The following is a 6000-nucleotide window of genomic DNA, read 5'->3' on the forward strand; positions in this document are numbered from 1 at the left end:
TCACTGAGTTCATTCAGCACCCTTGTAACCAGTATTCTAAACTATGTATTGAGTAGATTGCTTGCCCCATTTATTAGTTCTTTTTCTGGAGTTTTGTACTGTTCTTTCATTTGGGATATGTTTCTTTGTTTCCTCATTTTAGCTACCTCCCTGTGTTTGTTTCTATGTATTAGATAGATCTGTCATGTCTTCAAGTTTTGGCAGGGTTGCCTTATATAGTAAGTGTCCTGTGGAGTCTGATGGTCCAGGCTCCCTGGTCGCCTGAGCCAGGTGATCCAGGGGTGTCTCTTGTATGGATGGTGTGTGCCCTCCTGTTGTATTTGAGACTTGATTGCTATTGGCAGGTCATTGGGTGGAATTGACCCTAGGCTGACTGGCTGTGAGGACTTGCCATAACTACAAGCTGTTGTTTGGGATCTGATCCCAGAGAGCAGAATTCACTTTAGTGAGGATCTGATGCCTACTGAATTCACCCTTTGGGTGTGTCGTTTGTGGAGCTAATTGGGTGGTGCTCAAATGTGGTCTGAATCAGGCCACTGAGTGTGTTGGTTCTGGGGCCTCTTGGGAAGGCCTCCGGTGCAGACCCAGGTAAGCTGCTGCCTGTGCCTGGCCTGGGGCCACCTGGTAGGAGCTACAAAGTGATATTCAATTGGTAACTGCCTGTGCTGGACTTGGAGGCACCTGGGAGAGGCTATGCTGTGAAACAAGGCCAGCTGTCACTAGTGCAGGGAGCCACTCATCAAGAAGTACAGGGCACACAGAGGCCAGTCACTGCTTGTTTGGGGTTTGAGATTTTAGGAAAGTCCTCAACATGAGCCAAGGCTAGCAACTTGTGAGGAACAGCCACTAAAAGCGGCTCAGGTAGGTGTGCATGTTGGGTGGGGCAGGGTCCCAGGGAATCATCAAGATGGGGTGAGAGGTATTAGCCAAATTAATGGAGACTCAGAAATGGCGCCCACCTATGCCTGCCAATTTTGGGGGGAGAGATAAACAAAGAAACAATGGTGCCTACCAGAACTTCTGTTTGGAAGAAAGCTGTCCCGCCAGCCCTCGCCCTTAAATGACACAATTCTGCTCCTCCCTGAATGTCCCTATTGATTTTCAAGCTGCTGTCCTTTTTCGTGAGCTTAGAACAAGTATTTGTGGGTGAGTGAGTCTGTGCTTGGGCCCTTTAAGAAGATGCCTGTTTCTCCAGCAGCTCTCCATCTCACCTGGACAGAATCCCCACTAATTTACAAAGCCAGATGTTGTGGGGACTCATCTTCACAATACTAGTGCTCCAGTCTGGGATCCTGGTGTGGGGCTAGGACCCCTTGCTCCTCAGGGAGGGAACCTCCAAAGCCATGATATCTCCCCCAGCTCATAACCACCACACATAGGTGTGGGACCATCCTGTTCTGGATCTCCACCCCTCCTACCAGTCCCATCATGTCTTCTTTTTTATATCCATAGTCACAGGCATTCTGATCAGCTAGTCTTCAGGTGATTCTCAAGGGTGGTTGTTTTATAATTTATTTGTAATTTGTGGTTGTGGGAGGAGGTGAGCAAGTGTTTACCCACTCCACCATCTTGACCAGAAGTCTAGATTTTATTTTATACCAGTTACCTAATTGTCTATTATTATGCTACTACATAGAGTTTTCATTACATAGATTTATATAATTTTTAATATCTGGTAGAGTGAGTTCAATCTTGATATCAATTTTAAAATGGAAAGTTACTACCCATTTTTTCCATATACATTATACACTTATTTTGACCAATTGAAAAAAAATTATGTTGAGATTCTGATTGAAACTGCAATAAATTTGTATATTAATATAGGAAGAACTATCTCTCCAATTTCAGATCTTTTTGTCTTTTGTAAAATATCATTTTCTTCATTTAGATCCAATCCCTGTCTTCTTAGACTTATTTTGTGTAATTTGTCTTCTTGATTGTTCTTATAAATGGGATATTTCCCATTTCAATTTCTAATTGCATAATATTAGTAGAAATAAAAGTATTAATTTTGTATCTGGCCAGCCATTCTATCAAATTCTTATTAATGCTTGCAGATATTTAGCAGAATATCTTGTGTTTTCAAAGTATATAATCATACCAACTGGAAATAAAGATACTATTACCTTTTCGTTCCCCATATTTACACTGCTTCTTTAATTTTCTAACCTTATCTGTTTCCAAAATGTATTCAAGAATAGCAATAATAGCAGAAATCCCTGTCTTGTTACTGATTTGAATAAAATAACGGCTGTTGTATATAATGTAGTTGTTGGCTTGAGGTAGAGTTTTTTTTTCAAAAATCTTGTGTAGATATTGCTATGGACTGAATTATGTCGCCCCAAAATTATGTGTTGAAACCCTAACTCCCTATGTGACAGTATTGCAGATAAGGCCTTTAAGGACATGATTAAGGTTAAATGAGGTCGTAAGAGTGGAGCCCTTTATGACAGAACTGGTGCCGTTATAAGAGGCCATAAGATCTTTCTTTATAAGAAAATGAAGACATCAAATCTCCCTCATTTTCTGCCATGTGAGGACACAGTGAGAAGTTAGCCAGTTGCAAGCCAGGAATAGAGATTTCACTGAAACCCAACTATGCTGGTACCCTGATCTTGAACTTCCATCTGCCAGAACTTTGAGAAAATAAATTTTTGTTGTTTAAGCCACTCAGTCTATAGTATTTTATTTTGTCAGTGCAAGCTGACTAATACAGTTTCCCTTTTTTCCTCCCCAGTGAGAATTTATTGGTGTGAATGCAACTATATAAAGCCATAAATTATGATAAACAATGTCATGATATTGTCCTATAACCTAGCAGTTCTTAACTGTGGTGATTTTGTCCAATAGGAGTCATTTAGCAATGTCTAGAGACATTTTTGGTTGTCACAACTGGGGGAGAGAATTACATGCTACTGGCATCATGTGAATAGAGACCAGAGATGCTGGCAGCTCCCCATAACAAAGACTTATCTGGTCCAAAATGTCAATAGTGCCAAAGTTGAAAAACTCTGCCTAGCCAAGCCTCTGAAAACCTCCATCCCCTACAGGAAAAGAGAGAGGATGTCCCAAACTGTTGTAAATGCCCCACCCCTTGGGCCTAAGTGCTGTGTATGGGCCAGGCTGGGAGAAGTGAAGGACTGGCCCTCAGAGCATCAGTAGTTGGTGGAGCAGGACCACTTGCTCTGCTCTCCCTTGAAGTACAGGTTAGTATTAGGTCTTGGCACTGGGCCATGTGCCAGTGGTGCTGAAGGTGTCCACACCTGTTGTCATTGACAGGTGTCCCTCTCATGGAACATGGGCTGAGCAGGTAGAGAAACTGGCCCTTTTGTAGCAGCAGATGATCTTGCCTATCCCGCTCATCCCCTGGCTGCCAAGACTTGCCACGGAGCTTTCTTTTATTTCTCTATTACTTATAGTTTTTCTTAGGAATGTCTAATTAATTTTATCAAATGATTCTACAGCAATCATTGACACAATCATATGGTTTTTTCACCTGTAACATTTGGTATGTTGGCTTATGTTAATGGATACATTTCAAAAAGTAAAAATATAAACTTTTTTGTTACTTTCATCAGATATTTTATTAAGGCTATTCTAACTTTATTCAGAAGGTTTTTATCTTTTTCCACAGTCTAGGATTGGTGAATTAAAAATAATTTCATATTCATTGGTGATTACAAGGAATTCATCTCTAAAACCATCTATGTCTGGGGCCTCTTTTAAGATATTAATATTTAACCTTTGTGATTTGTTCTATAGTTGTCTTCTTGAGCCAGTATTGGTCATTTCTGTTTTTTAATGGCTTCTTGATTGGTCTTGCCCCTTCTGGTTTATATTTTCATGGTCAGAGTAATCTTTTTGAAACCTAAGTTAAATCATTTCATTGATCTACTTAATACTCTACTCAATAATGAAAGTAAGATAAAGTTTTAACTCTTCCCCATGCTTACAAGGTCCCTAATGACCTGTCTTATTTATAACAACCCTTTCTTGTGACACTCTTTCCTTTAGCATTTCATTCAAACACACAGATGAATTGCCATTCCTTAAATACAGAAATCTCCTTTCTCATGGTAATTTTTACAGGCTTTCCCCTTTACCTGGATAGTTCTCTATCCCCTCCACAGTTCACATCAGTTGCTCCTTTTCTTGCTTCAGAATTCAGTTTTTAAATTTGCCACCTCAGAGGCAATCCCTGACCATGCTATCCAAATAGATCTCCTCCTATCCCAACGCTCAACCTGTTAAAGTAAGCAGAGACTTCTGGGAGTCACAAAGGCTGAGTGTAATCATCAATAGCCACCAAATATACTTTTCTCTCAAGGGAAAACTCAGGAAAATATTTGGTTGGTCACTAAGAGAATTATCTACCCCTCCCTACCTTACTTTGGAAAAAGTTATGGTTTCAGAGCCCAAAGGTTATAACAGAATTCCAAATTAATTTTCTAAAGATAGTTTCTTCCACTTGGAACTTCTCAATTCTTTTTGACTCTCTAAAGACAAACATTTATATGCAATCACATACAAATTCCAGGAATATTTTAGAATTATACTCATATAGGAATTAATATGTCTACAAGAACACTAATGTTAAGAAAAGGAGGGAGGGAGAAATTATATTTTTTCAAGGTATCAACTACTTTAAAAAAAAATTTAGTCTCTCCAAATGGTTTGCTGAGAAACACTATTTGGCAAGATATTTATTTCTCAATCTGGCTTATGTTGCCTGTTATAATTTTATGAAGCCCAGTATTTTAACATTTTTGAACATATTCTCAAAGATAGATGGCACCTTGAAAAAAAATCTGTCGATAAAGTAAACATGTAGCAAAAATGGGTCACTAAAGGAATGCTAAAAATTGGATGAAGAAAATTCACAGTATGAACAATGAAGAAATAAACCCACGTGCTGTTCATTACTCACTTGGTGTGACAATTCCTTTCCAAAAGATTTCATTTACCAATTTTAACACGAAAGTATTATCAAATGCAGTGACTGTCTTTCCCAACCATTTAACTTATTGAAAATAGAACCTATCCTCAGTATCAGATAAATATCCAGACCCAAATCAGTAAGTGAATTACAAGATAGGCCAGTTCAGGGGTGATATTTATGGACATGCAGTATTAGTGTGGATAGCATTTGCTAGCACCTACCAACTAAATATTAACATTTTAAGGTTTTCTGGGTGTGACTGTTCAATCTTTGAATCTACATTCATTTTATTGTCACCTCAGATTGGGCAATATTTTTGGTTTTAAAATGATGGAATTAGCTTCTCAGTGAACTTCAAAAGAGGGAACGCCATCCCGCAGCAGATGCTCTGCTGCTAACTCGGAATCATTCATGGGAGTTGTCAATTTGTTCTTCCAAAAATATCAAGTAAGATGAGAAGAAAGCAAATGTTTTTGCTATCAAGACATCGACATTTGTTCGGAGCAATAAAATAGCCTCAAATGCCAAAAAACAATAAAGAAAGTGTGGAATGAGTAACTTCCAAAGTTATGGAAATAATTTGACTGTGTCTTACTACATGATAAAAATTGACACGATTCCTAAGGACCCACAGATGGAAGTACTACTCTAACAACGTGTTAGAGTGAAGTCATGATTACAGGCCTTATTATAATCATTGTGTAGCTAGGAATTTTGTCTGTTTCAAAACAATTATATACATACATTAAATGTGTACACATGTGTGATTAATTTTCTAATGGTGGTGATTAGTTTTCTTTAGGCCAATAGAAATTATCTTACAGCAAATGTTACATATTTAAAATGTGGCTGAATGGAACCTCAAGTGGAACCCATGAATAGAGCCATTTCTAATCTGTTCTTAGTTAACTGGCCTATAGGTAAAGGGATAAAACCATTTTAAACTCAAATAACATATATCAAATAGTCATTCCCAATCTGGCTCTGCCACACAATTAACCCTTATTTTCTGTGGCTGAAAATGGGAATTAGTCAAGCTACAGAAGATACTGATAGAAACC

Source organism: Hipposideros armiger, unplaced genomic scaffold, assembly GCF_001890085.2.
Source record: "Hipposideros armiger isolate ML-2016 unplaced genomic scaffold, ASM189008v1 scaffold_95, whole genome shotgun sequence".
Lineage (NCBI taxonomy): Eukaryota > Metazoa > Chordata > Mammalia > Chiroptera > Hipposideridae > Hipposideros > Hipposideros armiger.